We start from the raw sequence: 14,468 nt of genomic DNA on the forward strand, positions 1-14,468 counted from the left end.
AAAGATTCCTATCTCATTCTTCAGGGTATTTAAGACATCAATTTCATATGTAGGTTCCCAAAAAATACCTTTGTGTTTTATCTAATTTAGGGCCAGTTCTCTTTTAATGTTTTCATAAATGACTTGGACGCAGGGCTCAAATATATACTAAGTAGTTTGCAGATGACACTAAATAAGGAGGAACTATACATTCCGTAGAGGGTAGAAAGGCTTGCAGAGCAAAGACGTCTTGATAAATTAGAGGGCTGGGCAATCACCAACTGCATGAAATTTAAGAAGTGACAGATTCTGCACCTGGGAAGGGTCAACCCTAGCTATATGTACAGACTAGGTGATGAGAGGCCTGAAAGCAGCCCTGCAGAAAGGGACCTGGGAGTTCTGGTTGACTGCAAGTTGAACACGAGTCAACAGTGTGCCCTGGCAGCCAAAAGGGACAACCTGTATACTGGGTGCATCAAGCACAGCATTGCTAAGCAGTCAAGGAAAGGGATTGTCCCACCTTTCTCTGCACTGGTTTGGCCTCACCTCGAATTCTGTGTGCAGCTTTGTGCAATACAGTATAAAAAGGTGTGGTGGTTTTACTCAGCTGGGCAGCTTAGCTCCATTAGCTCAACCACGACTGCTCTCTCACTCCCCCTACTCAAAAGGAAAAGGGGAGAAAATACGATGAAAAGAGCTCAGGTGTTGACATAAGAACAGGGAGATCATTCAACAGCTGTCATCACAGGCAAAACAGACTCAGCATAGGGAGATTAATAAAATGTATTACCTATTACTAATAAGCTAGAGCAATGAGAAACTCAATCTAGAAATGCCTACTCTCCCCCCAACCCCTCCCCCCAAGCAAGGAATGGGGGCTGCAGTCAGTCCTTGACATTTCATCTCCACCGCTCCTTCACAGTCACTCTCTGCCCCTACTCCACGTGGGGTCCCTCCCATAGGATGCCGTCCTTCTCGAACTGATCCTGCTGGGGCTTCCACAGGCAGCAACTCTTCAAGAACTGCTCCAACATGGCTCCTTACCACAGGGTCCATCTGTCAGGAGCAAACTGCTCCAACATGGGTCCCCCACAGGCGGCAGCTCCCCCCAGACCCCCTGCTCCTGCGTGGGCTCCTCTCCACAGGCTGCAGCTCCTGCCCGGGGCCTGGTCCTGCACGGGTTCTCCATGGGCCGCAGCCTCCTCCAGGCCACATCCACCTGCTCCACCAGGGGCTCCTCCACTGGCTGCAGCGTGGAGATCTGCTCCATGGGGGAACGATGGGCTGCAGGGGGGCAGCCTGCTCCACCAGGGGCCTCTCCACAGGCCACAGGGGAATTTCTGCTGCAGTGCCTGGAGCACCTCCTGCCCTCCTTCTGCACTGACCTTGGTGTCTGCAGGGCTCTTTTTCACTCCTCGCTCTCCCAGCAGCTGTTGCACAGCAGGTGTTTTCCCTTTCTTAAATTTGTTCTCCAGGGGTGCAAACAACATCACTTATTGTCTCAGCTCTGGTCAGTCGTGGGTCCTTTTGGAGCTAGCTGAAACTGGTCCTTATCTAACATGTGGCAGCTTCTGGATTTTTCTCACAGAGGCCACCCCTGCAGTTCTCCACTACTAAAACCTTGCCACGTGAACCAAATACAGAAGGATATAAAACTATTCAAGAGTGTCCAAAGGAGGGCTGCAAAGATGGTGAAAGGTCTAGAGGGGAAGACGTATGAAGAGCAGCTGAGGTCACTTGGTTTGTTGAGTGTAGAGGACACTGAGGGGAGGCCTCACAGAAACCTACAGCTTCATCACAAAGTGAGTGAAGGGGCAGGTGCTAAGCTCTTCTCTTTGATGACCAGCAATAGGACTCGAGAAAATGGCATGAAGCTGCATCAGGGAAGGTTCAAGCTGGATGTTAGGAAAAGGTTCTTAACCTTAGGGGTCAGGCACTGGAACAAGCTCCCTAGGGAAGTTGTCACAGCATCGAGCCTGCTGGAGTACAAGAAATGTTTGGACAACACTCTCAGAAATAGGGTTTGATTTTTGGGTGGTCCAGTGTGGAGTTTCTATTTCATTTTCATTCTATTCAATGAATAATTTTGGGATACCAACATTGCATACAATTTTGATCATTAGCATTTTGTAAGTGTTAGTTATTTGCTAAGTTATCTTTTAAAGTAGACTAGCTAGCTTACTTTTTGACAAAACCTGGATGTAGTTCCCAAAGTTCAGTCTCAGTTCTTCCTCTAATAGACTGAAATATTTAATCCTATTCTATTAAAAATATTTGTTTGTTTGTTTTTGCTTTAGAAACATCTGGGAAAATGCAATTTTTTTTTTCATTATGTGGTTTAAACTAAAATAAACTAAAATCCTTAAATATACATTAAGAATAGCAATGTATAGGAAAAATGGAATAAATTAGGTTGCTGTTGCCATATGGCAACAAAGTTGCCTGTTAGGACATTCACCAGTAAACGGGTAAACAAGAGCCTTGTGTCAAGGTATCTGCATGAGTCAACTGAAGAATGAAAAGAATGCAAGCTTGAATGCACCAAAAAGACAAGATTGAGGAAAATTTATGCTTCCGTAGCTTATTCAGAATCATAGAATGGTTGGAAGGGACCTCAAAAATCATATAGTTCCAACCTTCCTGCCATGGGCAGGGACGCCACCCCCTAGATCAGGTTGCCTAGGGCCTCGTCCAACCTGACCTTGAACACCTCCAGGGATGGGGCATCCACAACCTCTCTGGACAAGCCGGTCCAGTGCCTCACCACCCTCTGAGTGAAGTATTTCCTCCTAACCTCTATTCTAAATCTGCCTTCTTTTACTTTAAAACCATTCCCCCTTGTCCTGTCATTATCCAATTCAGTGCATTTCAAAGAGTATCTCAACAGCCAAAAACTACAGCTGAGTATTTCTTAGAAAAAACCCTTCTCATGCAAGATGAGAAAGAGCCCATATGATATCAATCAAATTCCCATTTCCTTCAAAGACCAGATAAACAAGCAAACAAACAAACAGAAGAGTCTTTGATTGTTCATATCATGAAATATTATTTATTGAACTATTTTTAAATTACCCATATTCAAAATCAATGGCTTTGGTGGTCTGATCATCACTATAGAAGGAGTAAATAGTGAATGCCAATATATAACGTATAAAAAAATGGACTTTAATGGATAGAAGTACAAACTTCTGTACAACAGAGGAATACAGATGTTTGTAGAAAGCTTCCACAGGACAATATTATGTCTTTGATCTGTCCAGCCACAAATAGTGACCAAAAAGCATAAATATTATGAGCAGCCACAAAGAAAACAATCTCTTATTGAAAAAGGTATTTCTGTCCCCATACATTGTCTGAGCACATCAGCTTTGTGTTCACACATTTTAACATTACACCACCATATAACTGTAAAATGCCCTAATGACATACAACTCCAATGCCCTGTTAACATTATCATAGTGATATCTTGCTAAATTTGACTAACCAATATATTCTCAGAATAGATAGAAACCTTTTTACAATTTTTGAGTCTGACATTTAACAAAAGACAGTGAGAAAGAAATGGCATTTTGCCAAGCATGCCAAGAGAAAGAAAAATGCAGTGACAGCAGAAAGAAAGGTACAGAGTCAGTTTATTGTACGGTTGCCTGTCTACACTCTGTTATTTTTATTCTTAAGTATTTTGCCAATATATAACATTTATATGTATTTTGTCTCACTGGAGTGGTGAAAACTATGTACTGAACTGTGTCAACTGCAGGACTGGCACAGTGCTATCTACCATGACACTCAAAACTTTGGTGACAGATTTTGTAAGGTCACTGGAACACTAAAAAAAAACCTAAGCCATGAAAAAGAAGAAATTTGTTTTCTTGTTTGCCATAAAATGTTGGCTGGGTATTGCTCACTCTAATGTCAAAAGGCAATAATAATCAAGTACATTGCATTAATAATAACAATCCAACATCTTTTTCTTTCACGTGCTTTTCTTATTCATAAGAAAAACTGTGACTTGCCATGCCATAACAGATCCTGAAGAAGTCAAATGTCTTATATAACTATTCTGTCTGGGTATGCTGCTTGGGAGAGACTGGGACAAATGGTTAAAAAAATGAAAATTAGGCAAACAAAAATTTCTGCAAATTTACTCTTGGAGCAAGTGTGGTTTCACATCCTAATTATCTTGGCCACAGACAGTTCTCAGTTACCAGTGTCATCACTATGCTTTCTTTTTTCCCCTATCCCAGAGATGGAAAGAGTTACTTTTTTTCCAAGGGAGTTCAATGGAATTTTGCCCTCAGGTCAGGAAATTAGTTGAAAGAATTACAAGGAATCAGAGCTTTCTGTCCCAACTTTTAAACATTCTTTTTATTTTTTTCTGAAGTATTAAATGCACTGAAATTGTTCACTTGGTGGTCCATATATGTCTGTTCAATGACTTTTTTTCAAAACCTGAATGCCACTGCCTTTGTAAACTCATCTATAGTGTACTGTGCATTTATGTGGGAATCAAAAAGAGCAGAGGAAAAACTTCTGAAATGTCTGAAATTTCAAATATCAGAAAGATGTCAGATTGGGATATTATTTTTCCCCTTCACAAAAGTTCAGGAAAAAAAGAAGGGGGGGGGGGAGGGGGGAAGGATGGGAAAGAAAGGAAGAATTTATACTGTATATTTGAGAAATGAAAATAAACACAGTAATTGATTTCAGTGATAGGATGTGATTTTAGCTGGAACACTTATCTATCCAAATCCATTTGTTTCAGGGTTAGTGCCTGCTTTCTTCAACAGTGGATGCCACCTTTCCCTTTCCACTAGCCTGTCCACCATACAGTTTGTCCAATCAAGTTCCAATTCAAATACTCATTGTGGTGATATTCTTGTATCAAATGTCTATGGATTTCCTTTCTAAAGTATTCCCATTTTCTTCCATGAATTTCCAAATAGATTAAGCTAGGAAAACACCCATTAAAATGAAAAGTATTTATAATTTCCTGAACTGGAATGAATACAGCTCAGATTTATCTTGATAGCTATAATCAGAATGTAGTCCAAATTCCATTGTTATCTCTAGGATTTTTGGCAGACCAGAGTGAATCAGAGACAAAAAGCAGCATGCCATTAGACACACAAATGTTTTTCTTTCTTTGAATGTGTTCATTTAGCCACAGATACCTAATCAGCACAGTATAACTGGCTAAATGCATGTTTACATAACAGAAATGACACAAGTTACAGTTATTGTAGTGCAGTTATACAAAGAAATGGAAAAGAAGGAAGTATTTTCTTCTTTGCCTCTTGTATGAGCAATTCCAGGGTGCTGTTCCTGGACATACCATTGACATAGCACAGGGGGGAAAACAAAACAAAACAAAGCCAAAAAACAAACAAACAATAACAACAACACAAGCAAACAACAACAACAAAACACTAGTTGTTGTTTTTGCCTACCCAGGCAAAATAGAATATATAAAATCATTTTGAATAAAAACATCTAGATGTCTCAAATCTGCAGTTCTATAATAAGACCTGAGATGGGTGTGTTAACATCTATCAGACCTGAGTATTTGTTAAGGTACTTCATGTAATACAGGGAAGTTTGTAAATAATTTTGTATTTTAAGTGTTATTCTAGGTAAATAAATACTGTTAAATTAAAAATCAAAATCCTTAGAAGCTGCATGAAATTAAAGCATCAATCTTTATAACAGAACAGATATCATCTACCTCGGCATGTGTAAAGCATTTGATACTGTCCTGCACAACATTCTTGCCTCTAAAACGTAGAAACATGGATTTGATGGGTGGGCCACTTGGTAGATAAGGAATTGGCTAGATGGGCACACTCAAAGGGTTGAGGTCGATGGCTCAATGTCCAGGTAGAGACCAGTGATGAGTGGTGGCCTTTAGGGGTCTGTATTGGAACTGGTACTATTTAACATTTTTTGTAATCAGTAAGGGCAGTGGGATTGAATGTACCCTCAGCAAGTTTGCTGATAATACCAAGCTGTGTGGTGCAGTTGACACACTGGAGGGAAAAGATGCCATCCAGATGGACCTTGACAGGCCTGAGAGGTGGGCCTGTGCAGCCCTCATGAGGTTCAACAAGGCCAAGTGCAAGGTCCTACATCTGGGTCAGGGCAGTCCCTAGTACTAACACAGACTGGGTGGAGAATGGATTGAGAGCAGCCCCAAGGAGAACTTGGGGGTACTGCTTGACAAGAAGCTCAATGTGAGACAGCAGTGTGTGCTTGCAACCCAGAAAGCCAACCTGTGCTGAATCAAAAGAGGAGTGGCCAGCAGGTCAAGGGAGGTGATTGTTCCGCTCTACTCTGCTCTCATGAGACCTGACCTGTAGTACTGCATTCAACTCTGGGTCTCACAGCATAAGAAAGACATGGACCGGTTAGAGCAAATCCAGAGGAGGGCCATGAGGATAATCAAAGGGCTGGAGCATCTTTCCTGTGAAGACAGGCTGAGGGAGTTAGGGTTGTTCAGCCTGGAGAAGAGAAGGCTCCAGGGAGACCTTTTAGCAGCCTTCCAGTACCTTAAGGGGGCCTACAGGAAAGATGAGGATGGTCTTTTGATCAGGGAATATAGCAATAGGACAAGAGGTAATGGTTTTAATCTAAAAGAGAGTAGGTTTAGATTAAATATAAGGACGAAATTCCTTACTCTGAGGGTGGTGAGGCACTGGACCAAGTTGCCCAGAGAAGCTGTGGATTCCTGGAAGTGTTCCAAGGCCAGGTTGGATGGGGCCCTGGGCAACCTGGTCTAGCGGGGTGTCCCTGCCTATGGCAAGCAGGTTGGATCTTTAAGGTCCCTTCCAACCCAAGCTTTTCCATGCTTTTATGATTCTATGAAATCTATTCTTGGAAAGAACAAAGTGCATAAAAATGATACCAGTCTCCAAAATAAATATTTTTTACTTCTAAAAATGGATGAACAAAATGTAAAGCCAAGCTCAGGATTGATTCATTGCAGTGAAAAAGCTCATTAACATTTTGGTTTTGCAACTATATTTAGTTAAATGGCTATTGTAATTATCCTGGCATATGGCTTTATGAAAATCTAGATAGTTATCTGAAGTTTTTGTGAAAAAAATAACATTATTTAAGTATGACTACTCATACTCTGAAACCTGAATACATTTAGAAGGGTTGAAGTAATCAGACGCATACATAGGGCCTACAAGAGAGGTAGAATACAGCTACAGGCAGGTGTTGAACATACCTTTCTTTTGAGAACTTATTTGTTATTTGAAAATAAATCCTTATCATACTTCTTGCTTCTTTCAAATGTGAATGAAAAATTCAGACAATTCTTTAATTTGTTTGTTTCATGTTTTTCATGTTTTCTTACTTTTTAAAGGGCAAACTATCAAAACTATCCTAGCAATATTTTGCAACACTAACAAACTGCAAATTGTAGTTCACTGCCTTCAGTAACTACTCCTCCCTTGACCTTTCCAATGGCATAACCACCCTTGCTGGAAATTGTGTGGATACTTATGGCAGCTTTGTGTAAAAGTAAGGGAAACTTCTGTGCTGCAGTGGGGACAGAAACAGTTAAATGATTTCCAGTAAGTCTCCTAAACAGACATTATGTATTATATACATACATGTCATTATTACCAACTTGGAACTGATTCAAACAAATAACCTATATTCAATTAATAAACATCTGAAGCATCCAATCCTCAGACTCAATAACTTCCATGTGTAATCTAAAATATTGAGAACATATTTATAATTTAACACAGTTATTGTGATCCTGTGCCAACTATTAGCTCATGGATATAACTTGAATGCAAGGTTACAGGATAATCAGAATCTACAGAAATGTTGTTTTTTACCCACAAAATCTCTACAAATTACAGTTTTGTGCTTTACTTTAAACATATTAATTTCTATTTTTGTTCTTACTATAAAATGAGAGAAATAAGATTTATATGAAAGCAGTACAATATGCAAGTAACACTGCCATCATGTGAGTACGTGTATTCAAACAGTACACTTAGCATAACATCAATCAATAGGCTTTTCCCACCTGCAACCTACAAAGTACCTAAGGGGATGGATGTGCTAGTTTGATAAAATGCACGTTGCACTTTAATTTGTGGAGCTAATTATTAAAAACTAAAATGCTGAATCAAATGTGAATGTTAAGAAAAACTGGATTCATTTTCTGAATGAGAGAAACCTGGGCCCATTTCAGGTCTATGGTAACTTTTATTTTGACTTGACTTTACTAGAGCCAAGACTTTATCCAATAGTTTTAAAAGAAACCAAAGAATGTGGCCTGGCTTACAGTACTATGGATTGTCATATAAGGGTTATGGCCGCAGCAGCACCATTTTGTTGCTGACTATTCTAAAGAATCCCAGCAATCTAGTCAGGCATAAAATGTCACAGCTGTTGCATCTGTCTTTACCCAAATATTTTTTCACAACATAGAATACACAGAGCATTGTGTGAATTGCCTTTAAATTAGTAGTTGGAAAAGGCACTGCAACTCATTTATGACACATTTTTCATTAAGTACAGATCTCACTAACACTTATTTTAGTTTCCATATCAAAATAGTACTTGATCTAGCTTCAGCAAAACTACAGACCAGAAAGCTGGAGAAAGGAGTATTCACTCACTGGAATGTTTTCTTTTTGCTGTAACTGTAGTAGAGCTTATTAAAAACAAACAGGATTGCTTCAGTATCTAACGTATTTAATTATTTTAAACTAATTTGTACTTGTTTTTATTTTTAAATAAGGTCTTGCAGTGCAGAAATCTGCAGCTTCTCTAAAAAGAATTTTTAAAGGTTGGAACAAAAGGATCAGAAATCATACTCATATTCAGAAGATAATTTAATTTTGAAGTGTTTTCCTAATAATATGCCTATAGCCTGAAATTTTGTTTCCTAATGTATGTCATGATTTTTCATTTGTCAGCCAGAAATTAGTCATATTCCACAATATTCTGTCATTACTCCCACATTTACAGATATCCTGTTTTGATTCTGAAAACTTATTATTTTTATTGTTTGGATTTACATACTAGTTATAAAGCATTTTCATTTATGTTAAATGCTAATTTTTTTCTTAGTACAGAGCTTTTTCCTCATTTCACCTCTTAGAAAGTCATTTTTTAATAACGTTTACAATTCAACACAGGAAGTCAAGTGGCCTGGTAGAGTGGGCTTGTCATTAAATACTAGAAAGAAGGATAATAAGTAGTTGCATGGCAAATTAGAGTGGGTAATTTAATTTTCTCTCTCTTTTTTTTTTTCCACCCTCTTTTTGTTGACAGTATTGTCTGATTATTGTGTTTTCATATGAAAAATAGCTGATAGTAGTCATCTAAGACCTTCTTGTCATGATCTGAGTTTGGAGATCCTGTTTTTATTTCTAGTGTACTCATCTGCCAAATACAATTCTCTTAGTTCAAATTTGGAATCAGAAAATTTTATTCTTTCTTGTTTACAATTTATGTATAACTTCTTTTTATCTCTTTCAGTTCTGAATTTACAAAACACACCTTCATTTATTGACTTTTTTTTTTTTTGGAAAAAAAAAATCAAACGTGCTGTTGCGTACCTGGAGAATGTGGGATTTAGAAAAAATTAAGAATTATCAGCTCAAACTGAAGTTTGAAATCAATGTAACATTTTGATTCCTCATCCTTTAATTTTATTTAATGTCCATTACAAAATTTCATTTCAATCTAAGCCTATTCTGGAACTGTATCATATCATTAAATTTTACAGATACTACCATTTCAAACATCTCTTTAGGACTGCAGTAGAAGAGGTGAAGGACAATGTGTCCTTGGGTGCCTGTGATGTGAAGAAGCCTTGGAACACATCATTACTGCAGTGCAGCTGGTCATCTGCTGTACAGAATGTAGCACATCCACAAAGAAAAACCTTCTGGGATTCATTTTGAAGGAGCATATTCATGCTTTGAGAGAGGCTGATGCAGAACAGGCTGAGGAACTGGATCTAAGATCATGAATTGAAGATTAGGAAGGATCCAGGTAGAAATATATTGCCGAGGAGAGAATGGAGAGAGAGCAGATTTGGTCAAAGATTTGGTGTAATACACTGCTTCTTCCAAAACTTTTTTGATTTCCAGGCATTTGAGGTTCACGACATTGCTCACTTATGACATGCCTTGTGACATCTTTGTTGAACTTCAGCTGCTATTCTGAAATGACAGTTTCCCACAGACTAAATTACATTAAATATATATACTAAATATATATTAATATATATTTTATATTATAATAAATAAATAAATAAATAAATATTAATATAAATAAATATATATACTAAATATACTAAATTAAAGTCTCAGGCTTACTAAAATATCTCAAACAGCAGTAGATGTCTGTGTGTGAGCACTTGAAAAAATCCTTCAGAGATATGTTCAGGTCCAGATTCAGGCACATGAAGGTGCCCGCAATGTCTTTATTTACACATGAATTTGGTATTTAAGCTCCTGTTACAGCTGGTACTGTCTGCCCACTATGGAGGCTAAAGAACTACTCAGTTCCCCCCAAACCAGTCCTGCATCTGACTGACTGTGTTGACAAGGGGTTTAACTCACTTGCCTGGACACAGGTAGCCAGTGGCATTTTGCTCATTCTCGACGTTCAATATACCTACACAGGTGGAGCATGCAGGAGCCCTACAGCAGCCCATGTCCCTCTGGAGTAGCAGCTGGAGTCCAGGCACAAAAAAACAGGCTTGGGGCATCTCAGGTGGCAGGATCTGTCTGTGTGTTGGCGACTGAGTCATCCATGTGGATATCTCTGCTGTCTGTAACAGGAGCTCAGATATCTAATTTGCACATAAGCATCTATACTTAGGCTTTTAAATTTAGCTATTTTTCTTTTCATGGTGAATCCCACCATTGACATTTCTCCTTTATTATTTGTTAGTATTGCAGTTAAATTTATCATTAAACCTGTTAGCTAGTGTGAGCCTAGACTCCCATTGGACTAGTTTATACTCCAAAGCTGTTGTCTCCTGCTTGCATTGTGCTACCAGAGACCTGCAGTAGCAGCAAGTATCATTTTATATCTTCCTTAGAGGAAAAAGAACAAGCTCCTCTCTTCTCACAGAATCACAGAATCATCTAGGTTGGAAGATACCTCCAAGATCTCAAAAGTAGCTATGATCCTGAATACATTGATGCCTATTACTTGTAGAAAGGATAACACATCGTAGAGTTATAGACTCGGAGTGGTTTGGGTTGAAAAGGACCTTAAAAACCATCTAGTTCCAACCCCCTGCCATAGGCAGAGATGCCACACACTAGATCAGGTTGCCTAGGGCCTCATCCAACCTGACCTTGAACACCTCCAGGTATGGGGCATCCACAACCTCTCTAGGAAACCTGTTCCAGTGCCTCACCACCCTCTGAGTGAAGTATTTCCTCCTAACCTCTAATCTAAATTTGCCTTCTTTTACTTTAAAACCATTCCTCCTTGTGCTGTCATTATCTGCCTGAGCAAAAACTTGTTCTCCTTCTTTTTTATAACTCCCCTCCCTCCTTTAAATATTGAAAAGCTGCTATGAGGTCACCCCAGAGCCTTCTCTTTAGGCTAAACATCCCCAAATCCCTCAGCCTGTCTTCATAGGAGAGGTGCTCCAGACCTTTGATCATCTTTGTGGCCCTCCTCTGGACTCATTCTAATGCTTCCATGTCCTTCTTGTGCTGGGGGCCCCAGACCTGGATGCAGCACTCCAAGTGAGGCCTCACAATGGCAGCGTAGAGGGGGATAATCATCTCCTTTGACCTGCTGGCCATGTCAGAGTACAAACAGAATATGCTTAGTGGTGTTCATGTGTGGCTGGTCTTTTTCACTGAGTTGTGCTATGTTCCTTTAAAAGCAGAGTTATCAGTACACTGCTACATGCCCCTATTGGCAAACATATAAACAGAAATTTTAAAGATCTTTACCTCCAGATTGTTTAATACTACTCTGAAATTCCACCTTGAGAGTTAGATTTGGATATGTAAGCTAAAACATTAGTCTTTTAAAAATCTTTAGATCCTGAGAAGCTGTACAGTTTGCCATTGCTTCTTTGTCTTTTATATATTATTCATGAACATTCTTCACAAATAGTATTTTCTCTTTTATTTTTTTTTTTTTTGGTGTTTGGAAAACTGACCTTTCTTATTACAGAATCATAGTTCTTTTGTAAAGAGGTAAATAGTTATGCATAGCTAACGCAGTATTTTTGTTTGAATACACCTGGTTAAATGATTTTAAAATGTTTCTGTTTCAGTGAAGGAGATCTGAAGAGGTTATTGATTATTTATTTATTTCAGCTGCCTCTTCCATTCATTATTTTTCACTCAGAAAAAGCCCATCAAGGACGATAAGCAGTACCACATGGTTTGGCTTGTCCTTTGTTGGTGTCAAGGTACATAATGAACCACAACTAAGTAAATAGTTGGAAGACAACACTTCATCTCTGAAGTATAAAACTCTGTTATACATCATGAATTATTTGAGGGTTGCATTTACACTAAAATAGTAAACAGGGCAGGACCCAAAGTTTGGACACTGGTATATGGTGCTGTGTAGTGGCTAACATGTCTTTTGGGGTGTTTTTGGCTTGTGACAACTTTTCCCAGATAATACTGAGTCAGTCTCCAACAGACAGCATATATAAGGGTGTTCTCTCTAGCTGCGGGAGAGATTTTTACAATATAGACATGTATTATGGACACTTGATGCCTGAGGGGTGAAGAACAAACCCTGTGCTATCTTACTTTCAAATGCTGATGGAGTACAAAGGAAAATCAATAAGGCTAACTGAGGCTGCAAGTTTTTACAAATAAACTGCAGAATCAGTATTTGTGTCTTTGTGTCAATTGCAAGTTTAAAAGAATCATTTGAGGGAAACTCATGAACAGATTAAAAGAGCTGTGTTTGTCAGACAAATCTTTCTCAGTCATAATTGAGCCAATTTAAGTTTGGTCCTTTGCTTCTTTAGGAGCTAAGATTTGTTTATCTGAAGACAGAAGATTATAAATGTTCCAAAGAATTTACTAGGGGGGAAATTATACTGCAGAAATGTTAAACATGATATACTTCCATCGTTATGATAAAGGAATGCTGTGTACAACAGTAAATTTTACATAAAGGAAGTGATTCTAGGGCTTAAAATTTCTTTTTGCTATGAAATTTAATAAAAATAAAAGACATAATTAAAGCAAGTTCTTGATAATTTGAGCATGATTTATTGTGGCATCTTCAAATATGTTAAATGCCTCAAGGACTAAAGGAAATGAAAATAAGAAATATGTTTAAAAAATAAAACTCTTCAGTGTACTTAAAACATTCATGGGTGGTGGATGCACTTTGGGCTGTAATGATTCTAGCAGCTGGTTACAATAGCTTCTTCCAAAACAGAGACTTTCTTTTGTTTGAGAAGTTTTCTCTTTCAGATAAAGACTAAGTTCTTCCAAACTACTGCTTAAAATTTGGGTAGCTTGAACACATGTCAATTGAACAAAATAATATTAATAATTTTAAAAGGTTTCAAATGTTGCTCAGGCTCGCTTGTAGATTGTTTATTATGATAATGGGTTAATATTAATTGAAACATAAAAATGGTGTGTATGGAATTTTTTTTTTTTTTTGAGTAAGCATATATTGAATGAGAACAATGTATTCCCTTTTCCTGAAAACATGAAGTAAGGTGATAACAACAAAATTATCAGACATCATAGTATCCTAATAAAAGGTACTTTTAACAATTAAGTAAATAAATTAGGCTACTAATTGCTTTGAGATATTAGGGGGTACAAATATCTAACTTGATTCCAAGAGATATTGGAAAAATTCACAGAGGATCAAGGACTCAGGACTATCCAACATGGGGCAAATTTAACTTGAAGAAGTGTCCAAACCAGCAACTTCCAGAGGCTCGATGGTAAGGGGAAGTGGCAGCCTGTACTTTTATTGCTTTTATTTTTTCTTAACTTTTGATAGCAGCTCTGTTAAACATAAGATGTTGGAGAAAATGGATATTTCATTGAACAGAATAAAGTGGATTTATGCCTGTAAAGATGCTCATCACTCTATCTTGTTACACCATCTAATATAGGTTAAAGTTTGCATGCATATTCTTTTTGAGAGGTGAGAAGAACATATACAAAATATTGTAGAAGAGACTCATAAGCCACTTCATATTAAATGTATATCTGAGTTTAAACATATAATGACTGTAAATGGAAATTTAAAATCAGATATTAAATTTAGAAGGAAATAACTATTTGGTGCTCTACTTTGGTATCCTGTCTTACATTAGGATAATGTTGAAAATTATATAGAATCATAGCATGGTTTAGGTTGGAAGAAACCTTAAAAATCATCTAATTTCAACCCCCTGCCATGGGCAGGGATACCTTCTGCTAGACCAGGTTACCCCAAGCCCCATCCGACCTGGCCTTGAACAGTTACAGGGATGGGGCATC

The sequence above is a fragment of the Anser anser genome (assembly GCF_964211835.1).
Source record: "Anser anser genome assembly, chromosome: 1".
Lineage (NCBI taxonomy): Eukaryota > Metazoa > Chordata > Aves > Anseriformes > Anatidae > Anser > Anser anser.